This window comes from Stenella coeruleoalba (assembly GCF_951394435.1).
Source record: "Stenella coeruleoalba genome assembly, chromosome: 17".
NCBI lineage: Eukaryota > Metazoa > Chordata > Mammalia > Artiodactyla > Delphinidae > Stenella > Stenella coeruleoalba.
The window spans coordinates 21,436,800-21,451,283 of record NC_137163.1 but is presented as its reverse complement, the minus strand read 5'-3'; the positions used below and the strand labels follow the sequence as shown (position 1 = coordinate 21,451,283).

Here is a 14,484-nt window from a genome sequence, read left to right as displayed (position 1 = left end):
AAATTCTGTTATGGCTAAGTTTATCATCCACCTTGACTAGGCCAAGGGTGGCCAGATATCTGGGTAAACATCATTTCTAGGTGAGGCTATCAGAGTGTTTGCAGAAGATATTAGAACCTGAATCAATAGACTGAATAAAGCAGATCGCCCTCCCCAGTGTGGGTGGGCACCATCTGATCTGATGAGGGACTAATTAGAACAGAAAGGCAGAAGAAGAAAATTTCTGGCTCTTGAGCTGGGATATCCATATTTTCCTGCCCTTGGACTGCTTCTTATACCACTGTCCCTCTGGTTCTCAGGCCTTTAGACTCAGACTGGAACTTACACCATCCGTTCTCCTGATTCTCAGGCCTTCGGGCTCAGATTGAACGCCCGCAATGATTTTACTGGGTCTCCAGCTTGCAGACAGCAGATCAGGAGACTTCTCAGCCTCCATAATCACACAAGCCAATTCCTTACCATAAATCTGAAGAACTCTGACTAATATAACTTCCTTAGCATGCCATGCAAACTTCCTATATAAACCAGCCTTTTATAAATATGGAAGTTATCTTTCCCCAAGATGTTTTTTGCTTTGTGTTCTCCTTATGTCATATTTGCACCTAAAAATGTCCCCACCTCCACCCCTTCAAATTTACTTATCAAAATCCTGCTCCAAGCTCTATGTACCCACTGCACCTCCTGGACAATTTTCTGCCTTTCTCTGCCCTACTCAGTACCACTGACTACATCCCAGTTTCCCTTGTACTTCTTTCCTGTCCCTTCTTGCTCTAATGCTGTGTCTCTGATAGTAGTTGCACCTAGCCATGGCCACAGATCACCTCCCTTCCTGGTTCCAACTCTCCTTGGGCCCTGCTAACTCCCTTTTCCCCCTGTTCTTTCAGCCCTACAGTGACAATGGCTACCCACTGTTGCTACAGCCTTTTCCTTTCTTTCTAACTTAACCCTATCTGCAAATCTATAAGTAGACTCATCCTTAAATTCAAGAGCATGCGAACTAGAAAGCAACTATCAAAATGCCAATAAGAAGGAAAGAGAGCTAGATGAACCATCTGGAGTGAATTCTGTGGCCCAACAGGACTCCAGCCCATCCAACATTCATCTCATTGCCTTCTATCATAATGTAAATCTGCTTTCTTTATCCAGAGATTATGGGCTTTTTGATTAGGGAGACCATACTTGATTTATCTTTGTTATCTAGGTTCCTACTGTGTAGATGGAGCTGCTCAATAAATGCCTGGGACGTAAGTGAATCCCAGGGTGCCTATTCAATGTACTCTACAAAGATCTGGTCATTAGCAGTTCCTGCGTAGGAGAGGATTTTCACATAACTTTCTGTTCTTAGATGTCATACTGATTAAGATTACTGAGAGGACACAGTCCTGACACCCGTGAACAAAGAGGGGAAATAGAGGATTCGGAGGAAGAGAGCACTTTGAACCAGAGATGTGTGAACCCAGAAGCATTTCGAGATTGGCATCATGTCTTGAACTAGTTTTCAAAGGAATCAGACTTGGCCAAACCCAAAGAGAATTTTGCCAAACACTTTTCCCCTTAATTTTTAAACCCATGTGTATTTTAAGGGAAATTCAGTCCATATGCTTCTGATTCATTTACACTTAACTCATCAAAATGTTGTTTTGTAAGAGTTATTTGATGTCCCAGTCTTTTGAGCTTTTGTGAAGAAATGCTTTCTCCCCTTAGAAATAGAAATCTTTAGGCAAGTCACACACAAAAAAATTGATCCCTAAAAGGTTCGAAGTCACCTCCAACCTCAAGGCCACGAGGTTCCAAGGGCTCTTCACTGGACCTGACGTGATTGCCATCTCTGTAGGAATCTGAGGGTTTTTGTGGAGGAGCTGCAAAGTGCAGGTCTGATGAGCAAAAACTGCAAGACGAAGATAATTAAAAACTCCAAAATGGGAGAGGCGACATGTCAAGATTGGGGAAGAGGTAAGAGGAAGCTACAAATCAAACACCCCAAACAGAAAGACAAAGAGAGTAAATGGATCAATTTTCTGTGTACAGGAGTTCAACAATGAGGTAGGATGAGAGGAGAGTGTGTGCAAATAGATGTCGCAGAGCACATCTACCAGAGCTTTCAGAATCCTGTTGTAGAAAACCAAATGCCTCAGCCATTTGGGAAGCAATTACGAGAACGTGTTACTAATTACTTAGATGTGCCTGTTTACTTGAGCAGTAACAGTTGTTGCTATGGACCCTGCCAACTTGCCTGCCTCACTTCTACCGCCAAGGTTGGTGCTACTTATGCTTATTGCAATAGGTTCTTCATTCTTCTTTTCTCTTATCTACTGCAGAACTCATACGTATGCATTTCTGAAAAACATTATGCTCCACAGTGTCAATGAGAAGTGGCTATTTAGAAACACAGATGACCAGAAATTGGGGACTGTATAACTGCTATCTCCTTGCAATCCATGACACTGTTGCCAGTGAAATAAAGTATCTTAGATCACAGCATGGTGTTCTACGTCACAAGTTCTTCCTTTGTAGAATGGCCTACCTAAGACGTCATAAGAATGATAAAACTCAAGAAAACAAGAAAGCACTGTGCAAGGACAAGGAGAAATAAGAGTACTTTGATGGAGTGTTTCAGTGTGAGCGACAACTGGTGTGGGCTTTAGCATTAAGGAGAGTTGATTTTAAAATAACCGACAAAACTTGAGTATCTTTTCCTGGGTTATATGCTCTCAAAGGAAAGGAGGCCCAAAGGGGATAAATAAGAGACTCTAAAAAGAGAAAATTCCGGCACTTAACTTTTCAAGTGGAAGTGAAGGTACAGACACCTAAAGAAATAGTGATTTTTCTAGTTCTCTTTAATGAGCTCAGGAATTCTTTTTTTTTTTTTTCTTGTTTTTATTTGCGGTACACGAGCCTCTCACCGTTGTGGCCTCTCCCGTTGCGGAGCACAGGTTGCGGAGCACAGGCTCCGGACGCGCAGGCTCAGCGGCCATGGCTCACGGGCCCCGTGTCCCCTGCATCGGCAGGCGGATTCTCAACCACTGCGCCACCAGGGAAGCCCAGGAATTCTTTTTTTTTTAATGATAGGAGCAATGGGAACAGGAGCCATCAACAGACACAGGCCCGAAAGAATGGCTCAGACTGGGAAGGATAGAGGGAGTCAAGCCAGCAGAAATACGCTCATGGAAATAGGACAGAGCTTTCACATCTATCCTGGGAGTCCAGAGAACAAGGGAAAGGAGAAGATTCCTATCCCAAAGCAAATCAGACAACGTTATCTGATAACACTCAGAAAACAGAATTTTGTAATCCCATTATCTGCCCTATCAAACAAAATGGCACTATGAATTTGTTTATATTCCTCAACTAGATTATGAGTTCCTTGAGGACAGAGGGTAATCTCTGTTCTTTGTTTATGCCTTTGGAACCACAGCAACCAGCACAATGCTTGGTGTCTAATTCATGTTTAGCAAATATTTGTGGAATAAAAAGGGGATAAGCCTAAAGCTGGCATGTGAGGGTCTCCATCTCTGCTCCAGCCCTAGCTCTCTCCAGATATATGTATTCTTCATGTAGCAACTTGAAGGCCATTCCACTTTCTGTTCAAAACCAATAAGGCTAAGTCTTTATGTCTGTTTGTCATCCCGGGGGGCATCTACCATATACCTTATCTAGCTGGCTGCACCTTTTTTCCTTCCACCCACATTTCCCAGAAGTGAGTGGACCATTGGTTGGTCTTTCCAGGCTTGTCTACATCTGTGCTTCTGCATGCCTGCTGAGCATACCTCTCCATAGCCATCTGTAGGCCAGTCCAGAACTGAACCACACTTATCTGGTCTGCAGTGGGATATCCTGCATAATGGTCTACCCTTCTCTAACATCACCTCTTCTAAGAGTGTCTCAGTTTCTGCTTCCTGTTTTTTTTTTTTTTTTTTTTTTTTTGCGGTACGCGGGCCTCTCACCGTTGTGGCCTCTCCCTGGAGCACAGGCTCCGGATGCGCAGGCCCAGCGGCCATGGCTCATGGGCCTAGCCGCTCCGCGGCATGTGGGATCTTCCCGGACCGGGGCACAAACCCGTGTCCTGTTCGTGCCCCTGCATCGGCAGGCAGACTCTTAACCACTGCGCCGCCAGGGAAGCCCCTGCTTCCTGTTTATTCCAGATCCTGTTGCCCCAGTTTTCCCAGCATGCTGTAAGTCTGACTGCCCCATGACAGTCCAGGCTGAAGATGCCCGTGAGGCAATGCCGTACAGCTGCTCTCCAAGGGAGAGATGCCTCCTGACCCAGAAACATTACACCTAGGGCCATTAGGGTTAGGAATGGCAATATGCAATAGGCCAGGCCAAGTAAGGGTTTTTTCCCCTTTCTAATTAGGGATATCAGAAGGATCACATGGATATAACTTTTAAGCAAGGCATTTAGAATGATAAAACCTTACAGAAGTGATGCTCAACATTTGGAGATGAACTCTACTGAGAATCAGATGGAAGCCAGGAACCCTACTTGTACAAGTTAATCATGTAATTTCAGAGGGAATCATGTACTACATAACAAAATTTTTTTTTTAACGGATCAACAAACCTAACAGCTATTCTCTATCGGTGATAAAAAATAAAGCATGGGGCTTCCCTGGTGGCGCAGTGGTTGAGAGTCTGCCTGCCGATGCAGGGGACACGGGTTCGAGCCCTGGTCTGGGAGGATCCCACATGCCGTGGAGCAACTGGGCCCATGAGCCACAACTACTGAGCCTGCGCGTCTGGAGCCTGTGCTCCGCAACAAAAGAGGCCGCGATAGTGAGAGGCCCGCGCACCGCGATGAAGAGTGGCCCTCGCTCACCGCAACTGGAGAAAGCCCTCGCACAGAAACGAAAACCCAACACACACAGCCAAAAATAAATAAATTAATTAATTAATTAAAAAATAAAGCATGTTCGAGTAGATGGGATATAAATTGCATTCAAATACTAAGAGCCTATGATTCTAATAAAATAGTAATAACAAAAAGAAATTAATTTCTTAATGCCTACCATATGCCAGGTTCTATACTAAGTACTTTGTCTACACTGCTTTATTTAATTCTCACAACAACACTACAAATTCAGCGTTATTATACTCTCCCAATGAAATAACAATACAGATGAGGGAATTCAGACCTAGAAAGGTTAAATAACGTATCCAGGGTCCTATAGTATGTAGCAGAGGTTAAAACTCAAACATGGATTTGACTGTCTCTCTGTCAGGATAGGCAAAGTTAGGACTTCCCAAACCCCAGCAGCTTAAAGTTAGATGTATTTCCTCCTGACACTACATGTGCATCACACATCAGGGGAGCTCTGTTCTTCTTGTTCACTTAGGGTCCCAGCTAACAGAGCAACACTGCCAGTCATTTTATATGAAAGAAAATGGAGGTCTTAGGGTCTCAAAGCAGCAATTCAAATGCTGTAGCCCAGAAGTAACGTATATCTCTTCTGCTCATACCCCGCTGGCCAGAATGAGTCACATGGGCAAACCCAAGGGAAACAGGAATTGCAATCTTACTTCTCGCCTAGAAGATAGAATCCCAAAAATATCAGACAGGCATCAAAATGTCTATTGCACTCCCGAAGCCCAGGTATTACCAATGAATTCTATATACCTTCAACCTAAGAAATGAAATGTTAAGCAGAGAGGTGTATTTGTTTTTCCATAATCTTGATGTAATCATAGAGCAGGGAATAAACTAGGACAAATGTCATTCCTCACCGTCTAGTTCTGTGTACCTCAAGTTTTATGTTATGACCTAATTGGAATGTTGGAATTGTACTAAATTCCAGATACCTGCCCATAATCTGTCTTTAAAATGCAATATATTATAGTATAAGGTTTCAATATAGAAGCAGTTTTAGAGGCAACCAAATTTGAATCCTGATTCCTTCTGATCCTTGCCCTTATTTTCTGGAGAAAACTTTTAAGCAAACAAAACATTTGTCGTGCTACCACAACTCATTACAAACAATGCTGTTGATTTCCTCTTTTATTTCCAAAATCATTCTCTTCTGGAGACTTAAAGTAATACTATGTCTTCAAATGTCTGTGGTGCTTTATAGTTTGCAAAACAGGCACTTTTCACATCAGTGATCTCATTTCATCAGCCTTTCACACAGGCATTATTTTCATTATAGTTCTCCAGATGAAGAGCTGGAAGCCCAGAATGGTAAAAAACCAAAACAAAACAAAAATACTAGCCTAAGGCCACAGCTACAAGGAGGCTGGACTGGGTCCAACCCTCTTCTGACCCCACAGTCTGCGCTCCTTCCTGTCGCACCTCCCAAATCTTTGTGACAATTATCTTTTAACTGCTGGTAAAATCAGTCATGGCCCATCCTCTCTTTTGTGCAAGAATATCAGAGACAAAGGGTCCCTTATTCCAAAATGATTCTGACCTATGAGGCTCCCACAGGAGGAGGTTTCAAGGGGAAGATTGCAAAATTAACAGCCATAAGAACTTCCCCAGTCAGGAAAGTTTTCATTAGCAGGCAGTAAATAAATAAATAAACCCCTGAGTGGGAATATTCTGGAAACGGGAGAACTGAGATTTACCAAGCACCTCCCGTGAACCTCACACTTAATACTGTTTGTGTTGATAATGGCTGATGTTTATGGAGGGCTCCCTCTGAATAAGTTCCAGGGCTAAGAACTGACCATGCATTATGATTACCTTTTATCCTCGAGACAGCCCCATGATGTACATATGGTCATTATTCCTCTTTTGCACACGATACGGAGCATTGGAAAACAACTGCCAACATCATACGCAATTGACAAGCAGCTGAACTGGGATTTAAACCCAGAATGTCGAGCTCGAGAGCTTGCATTCTTGTGACTTCATGACCACAGCAAGGCTGGTACATAGAAATCATTATTCTCACTTTATGGATGTGGAAACATAGCACAAAGAGGTTCAGTAACTCTACAAAGCCGTACAGCCTATCGGCAAAGTGAAAATGAACTCAGATTTGTTCCGTATCAAAGGCCAGTTACACCAGGCACTGAGGAAGCAAGGGTCTCTGTGCCTTTTAACTCAAGGGCCATCTCAGCAAAGAGAAAACCACAGAGATAATCACCAGAGGATGCAAGACAGGCAAGACTGCATTTCCACTCTGGTTCTCAGTCTTACTGTGTCATACATGCTGTTACCTTTGGGGTTTATGAAAGAGGGAATTCCTGATGGTCCCTGGACACCTTTGGGGCACTTTCCATTAGAGACTCACACAACACTGTCCCACTGAGAAAGGCGCTGAGTGTTTGCAGCCGTTCTGGAGCACTGTTCTGTTTCTTCGGGTTTGCTTGAAGCCTTCATCTTCCAACACTCCTTTGGACATCCTCAGACACCTCCCTTCTCTAGGGTCACCACAGAGCTAATATGTTCACCCACAAAGACAATGTGCATCCCACATACTAGGATGAAGTGTGTCACCTTTGAAGGAATGTTCTGCCTAGAACTGTCACTCTTTGTGCCTTTCATTTCACATTGGATGAAGTGAATGAAGCCAGTAAGCCACTGCTTTCGAACATTTACAGAATCATCTTTCTTTGTAGCTGATGAACTGTTGAACAGGAGTGTTGAAACATTTTTCTGATTTAAAAATAATATCTACTGTGATATAATGCTGCTCAGATCTCCCTCCTGGAAGTGAGCATAATCTGGGAAATCATACTTTTATAATAACATGCAGTTGCAGAAACACAGCAAATAAAATAGCTGTCCCATCAGAAGTAAGTGTAGCACCACCTCAGGACCCAGAGAACTGGGCAAATAGAAACAGTGGGCAAACAACTCTGCTGTTTAATTTACATTTAATTTACATCTTTGAGGAAAGAAAAGAAGGAAGGAAGTAGGACCAAGGGTTGATTAGGAAAGAAAAAAAATTCAGTCATAAAAGCTCAGATGCTACTTCCAGAATTAAAGTACTGAATTTAGGTACTGAATATAGTCTCCAAGCCTGTGGTTAAATTGACTAAAAGAACTAACAATAATAATAATAATAGCAGCTAACATTTATTTAGGGCCTAATCTCTCATCACTCAAAGATTTGACCCTTCTAAATATCCCGTCTTAAAAAAACAAACACTATGAACAACAGCATCCCAAACATCCCCCAGGGCCTCCCTGCCTCTTCCTCCTGCTTCTCAAGGAGGTTCCCTCTGTTGTTCTCCCTCCAGACCAAGAGAAGGGAGAAGTGGTGTAGGGCTTCTGCTCCCTCTGCCTGATCCCTTGGCCACCTCACTGGGGGTCATGACCCCCAACTAAAGGATTAGAGAAATAAAGCAGAGTAATTCTTTGCTCAGGCTTTAAATTCAAGGGTATTGACAAAAACAGCCATTCCAGTTGCAAAAATATTTAAGTATCTCCTCTACCTTGGAATATAGCCACTGCTATCCTAGTTCATCCGAGTGCCTCCATTCCTGCTGCTCAGACCACTCAACCCCTCCCTCAGGATCCCTGGACATTCTCGCTATCCAGTAGCTGATGGGTTAATGCCTCCCTTTGGGGGAGAAAGTGATGGCTCCAGGACCCCACTATAGCCTGTGCTCAGTACCCACGACTGCTGCATTTGCCTAGATGTTTTTTCTGAACTGTGATCTGAGTATCACCAATGCCCCGTGATGCCTTAATAGGTATGTTCTTAGGAATGGTTCTGAGAGAGCCCATTAATTTCTGAATCCTGGAGTTAACAAAACCAAGCAGGTTTCTTTACTACAGAATATCGTGGAGTTTTAAATATTCTAATGGGAACTATGAATCTGCAGGAGGGACACAGAATATACAGGATTACCCCCAAATTATTTGAAAACAAAATCTTTTTTCCATAAACACTGAACACATTCACTGAGTCAGTCATTCAAGAAATACTTACTGAGGGCTTCCCTGGTGGCGCAGTGGTTGAGAGTCCGCCTGCCGATGCAGGGGACATGGGTTCGTGCCCCGGTCCGGGAAGATCCCACATGCCGCGGAGCGGCTGGGCCCGTGAGCCATGGCCGCTGAGCCTGCGCCTCCGGAGCCTGTGCTCCACAACGGGAGAGGCCACAACAGTGAGAGGCCTGCATACCGCAAAAAAAAAAAAAAAAAAGAAATACTTACTGAGGGCCTGCTTTATGTATGCTCCTCAGGACTGTGGATACAACAGTAATAAAACATAGAAAATCTGCATTTTTATTGTCCATCATGTTCTTCCTAGCAGGAAAGCTAGATGATAAACAAAAGTATACAGAACACAACTGCTATGAAGAAAAACTAAAACAGGGTAAGGCAGTATTTATCACACGATAGATTATAACCATTCAGTTGGTGGTGAAATCAATTTGAAGGGATGCTGCCAGCATGATTTTTAATGAAATAATCAGGATGGAATGGGATGAAATGAAATAGAATGGAATGGAATAGGAGGTATTAGAGGGCATCTCCCATAGTGAACATAGGTATTGTTTATGAAGTTTTTGCTGTGATTTTCTGTGTATGTCATATGGGGTCATGATACAAGATGTTTTACTCACTGTGGGTGACAGCAAGTGAGTGTGAAAGCCACTGGGGTAAGAGGATATACAGTGACAGGTGGGTCTTATTTTAGAAGCAGTGGCCAAGGAAAGCTGTTTAGAGAAGATGCCATTTGAGTAGAGACCTGCGTGAAATGGGAGGGCAGTGTTCCAGACTGAGCTAATTGCACATGCAGAGGCACTGTGGTGGAAGTATGCTCACAGGTTGGAGAGTCAGCCAGAAGACCCAAGAGGCTGGAACTGAGCAAGCAAGAAGAAGACTGGGGGGAAATGGATGACAGAGGAAGCCAGGAATCAAAGCTTGAAGGCCTTTGAGGATATGGAAACAGCTTTAAATTCCAATGTGGGCAGAGACATGATCTGATTAAAGTTATAAATGGAATCACCCAGGTCCACTGGAGTGTTGACCAAAATGGACAAGAGTACAAACTACAAGACCAAAGTGTTGGAGGTGCTGGCGGTCATAAGCATTCCCTAAAACTGGATTTGGGAATCTTTGCCAAGATCAATCCCTTAGCACTTGGACTTCTGCCACACGGGTGACTGAATGGTAAGAGGAACTGTAGGGCAAGGAGGGGAACGTAGAGTGGGCACACTGCGCAGTGAACAAATGCGTCCCCGTGAGGCAGTCCTCAGGGGAACGAGTGCTGGAAAGGTTCTGAGGCTTCCAGCCACATGGTGACTCATAAATCCCCCGACCCGCCTTCCTACCATCAACAGAAAGGGAGAATTTTCCATGCCCACCTTCCAAGCATCTCCTGATTCCTTCAAACCTGTTTGTGGTGCTCTGTTTAACCTTATTCCTTCCAGGTTGAAATGCTGGAGAAGGTGGGAGCATGAGGAATTACTCAAGTAATGGAACACAAGGCAGAGAACCGTGAGACTACCATCTTACCTCAGTCCCCAGGCAGGGATTGCCCCACCTGGAGCTAGGCTGGGGACCATTCAGAAAACCCATTAGAGCCTCTGTGGGCAATGTGACAATCACAGACACAACTGATGTGAACCTGATGCTCAGGTTTGAAATGGGATAGTGCTTACTCCACAGGTGACTTACTTTGGTTCTACCCCATATATGTGAAAATACAGTATCTGGAATTGCTGAGTATGAAAACCTAAATTTAGAATCACTTCAAAATTGCCTCTGATTCCAGGAAGATTGCCAAAGAGAACAAGAAATAAAGAGAGCTAGAGACTTTGGAGGACAAGATGTTAAACCCCCAAAAAAGAAAAAGAATGTGTCTAACTTGACAAAATACATCAACCTATTTCCATTTGTTTTTCTAAAAGTGAAGTGCATGGCAGCTCAATGAGGCATCTGAATGTGCAAAAGGGAAGCGAATATTCATGAAGTTTATTTTCTTGAAAGCCCTGTGTTTTAAATGTACAGGGCCAGCAGTCCAACAGAATCATTTAAAAATTAGGTTTGAAAATCTGGGTTCCTTCCAAGGGTTCAGTCTAGTGGGGACTTGTACTTCCGAGATAGTGGGGAAAGCCCTGGCAAATGGAGGCTGCTAGGAAAGAGAAGATAATATCTGCTGTTCCTTAAACAAAGCGGTTACTGTACGGTGGGTAATTTAGCCATGAGATGCAGACCAGCACTGTACGTGGGTGCTACCACCTCCCTGCTAGGTACCATCTAAACTGTCCCAGGCCTGAACATCGATGCCCGGTTAAACTGCCCATCGGGAGAGGGGGAGAGAGAAGCTATGTGTTCTTGATAGGGAACATGTTCAGAGAGGAAGCTGGCGTCAAGCTTGAATGTAAGTAGAAAGAGGGAAGAGAAGTGTCTATAGAGAGAAGAGGACGGAGCTAAGGTAAAAAAAGTGCTTTAAAATACCAGGGAGAGTTACAGCAAAGAAAGAAACCAGCGGGAGAGTCCACTTACTAGACCTACACAAACATCAAAGTCACCCAGTCTGATATATACAAGTATTCTGGAATCCTACAATGACACAGGCTAGCATTAACTGCGTGAGGCTCTGCCATCACTGCCGTTGTGGAGCTGCCTTCATGAAGTAGCTGAGCAAAGATCCCAGAGCAGAAGCCCAGGGCAAGCAAGGAAGGAGAGAAGATACAGGGTGGGGCTTTCAGAGGTAAGAGAAGAAAATGTCAGGCAAGGATGAGTCTCTATTTACCCCAGTAGTTCTCATCATGGTGATGAGTTGGGGTTGGCGGGGAGGTTTGGGGGTGACTTAAACAAAACTGTGAAGATAAACATCTTTGGCACTTTTTAACCTCATTAGCATCCTGGGCTCTCACTTATAACCTATGTCTGCCAAAGCTTAGTTGGAAGGAAGTCTGGAGACAGATAACTCCAGGACCTGCAACTGCCTAGCTGAGTAGCCTTGAATATGATATTCAAATCTACACTTTCCCCACTTTCCCTTCTGAGTAATGGGGATAGTAATTGCACTTCGTATTTGGGTTAATGAGGATTAGTAAGATAATACTGGTGAGGAACTTAGCATAGTAGTGGAACACACTAAGTACTCAGTGAGTATTCATTTGCTACTATTATCAAGACAATTCTTAACTGATAGCTAAAATATAGATTGACAAGGACCTGTGGAATAATCTCTACCCCAGAGTAGAGGAAGTGCCCTTTGATAAGATGTTAGATGAGTTTTGGGGGCAGGAAATTTCCCTTGTGCTCTCTCAAAGTTTAACACATAGTTGTGTTCAAATATAGAACAAGTATGTAATGTGTGTCTATTGGGCCAGGCGCTGTGTTAGGCATCAAGGGAAAAAATATATATATGTATATATAATAAAATAAGATTCCTGCTCTTAAAAACATCTTTAAAAGAAAACACAGGGGCTTCCCTGGTGGCGCACTGGTTGAGAGTCCGCCTGCCGATGCAGGGGACGCAGGTTTGTGCCCTGGTCTGGGAGGATCCCACATGCCACGGAGTGGCTGGGCCCGTGAGCCATGGCCGCTGGGCCTGCGCGTCCAGAGCCTCTGCTCCGCAATGGGAGAGGCCACAACAGTGAGAGGCCCGCGTACCGCAAAAAAAAAAAAAAGAAAAAAATTAATAGGAGTATAAAATAGGTAGCAAATTTCTATTTGGAACAGAACCAAAAAGTATTTTGGAATTTAAGACTTAAAGTTTAATATAGCAGACCTCTTTTTTTTTTTTTTTTTTTTTTGGCCCATTTTCTTATTTTTGAAGTGATTTCTTAAACAAAATTCTATTTTCTCATTCTTGGTTTTAGACTGTATAGAAAAAATTCTATCTCTTTAAATGTCTGGTAAAAAATGATTATTTCCTTCCTTTAAAGATAAGTAATAATATTTTGGATACACTTTGTGTTGACTTGGAATACAAACACAGATTCCACATGGAGTCTCTGCTTTGGTTCTTGTGAAATAAGTACAGGAGACTGCAAAACTGGGAAACTGAATTCTGGAAAATGAGATGCTTTATGGCCAAGGCTGAAAAACAGATTTAATAAAGAATTAATCTTCAGAAAGTAAGTGTTCATGAGCATTTGAAAAACATTGTGCTGTTATCCATCTGACATTTTCCTCACCTGTGGCCTGATTCTCTTCCCACACTGTATCTTCGTGTTTTTGTCATAACCTAATTCAAGTGTACAGGGCTTGTCACCACAGTGCCAAAGGATCTTTCTTGAAAAGCCCTTATCGAGGGGGTTAAGAGATTAACCGTGTCACTTGACCTCTCACCCAGTTTGGCCCTAACTAGACATTTAATGTCAAGATGAAACAGGGAAGAATTAAAAGAATGCACTAAGGCTTTCAGAATTATATTTAACACTGTCAAAATCTTTTCGATATCATTAAGAGCCTGCCAAAATTATTCTAGGCTAAACCTTTTACTTGGGCAGGAAACAAACATTTCTTTTGGCCTCCGTCTTCCCATTCACTGGATTTGAAAACTTTAATGTTATGGAGAAAGAAACAGGGAACAAAGATCCATATTAAATTAGTCAATTCTGCTTTATCACACATATAAAAATAAAGTGTAATGGGGAAAAAATTGTCTGAAATGTGTTAAAGATTTTCTTTGGATTATGATTACTCATACTGTCACTTTTCCTTTATCACACGGAAGGCATTTTTCGGAAATAAATGATAATAAAAGTTAAGGTCATTAACTTTTAATTTAGAATAAAGGGATAAATATGGCCAGTGTTTTCATCATAAATACTTATATTTCTCATTTAAATAACTTATCAGTTCTTATATTATAAACCTCAGTTTTTCAAGGTCTTGAGTAGGGAAATGTCAATGATTCCAATTTACTTGTATAAAAAAAATTGTGGTAGAGTGAGGATTCTATATTTTAAAATACATTTTCATTCCTTTCCAATGTCTTCTAGGCGAGACCAACGTCCTGATAAATGGAAATTTTCAAAAGTCTGCATTAAAGAATAATATTTGTTTAAATAAATATTATTACTAATAAGTGAGTAGTGATAACCAAAATATAAAACTTTTTTTTTAAAAAAGAACTCCTTCATCCAAATGCAGTTATTCTTCAAAACAAATAGCTCAAATAGGTATGCTTATCAATAGTAACATATTTGTGTTTTCATTTTATAAAGCACATTCTTGCATATCCTCTTATTTAAATCTTACTGTAATCTTGTGGGGTCGGTTATAATAATCTTCATTTTAAAGATGAAGAAAAGGAAACTTCGAGCAAGCAAGTTGCTTAAGGTTTCACAGGCAGTAGCTGCAGAGCCGTGACTTTAAAAATGTTCTTACACTCCAAAACTAGAATTATTTCACCTGTATCACAGCAAATTCCTTGTCCATTATAGTAGTATTGGTAATGCTCAAAAGATTAGTAGGATTTTGCTTTTAGACTCGTCTTTGGAGTCCATTTATGGATCACAGGAAAAATAGACTTCATTATTTTAGAGTTGCAGCTTAGTTATTAATCAGTTTTTTTTAAAAAGTGCCCAGATGAATGACCACATTATTAGGTTATGCCCCCAAATCAA

The 14,484-nt window shown here is 42.2% G+C and overlaps 1 protein-coding gene across 11 annotated transcripts in view; it reads right to left on the bottom strand.

The window, feature by feature from the left end:
* Positions 1-14,484, bottom strand: part of TRPS1 (transcriptional repressor GATA binding 1) — a 1,050,606-nt gene that overhangs the window by 795,200 nt on the left and 240,922 nt on the right. For all 11 annotated transcript variants that reach the window (XM_079901878.1, XM_079901880.1, XM_079901893.1 and 8 more), the window contains one exon: positions 8,877-9,060. The gene's annotated coding sequence lies outside the window, so the exon portion shown is untranslated. The remainder of the gene's footprint in view (positions 1-8,876; positions 9,061-14,484) is intronic.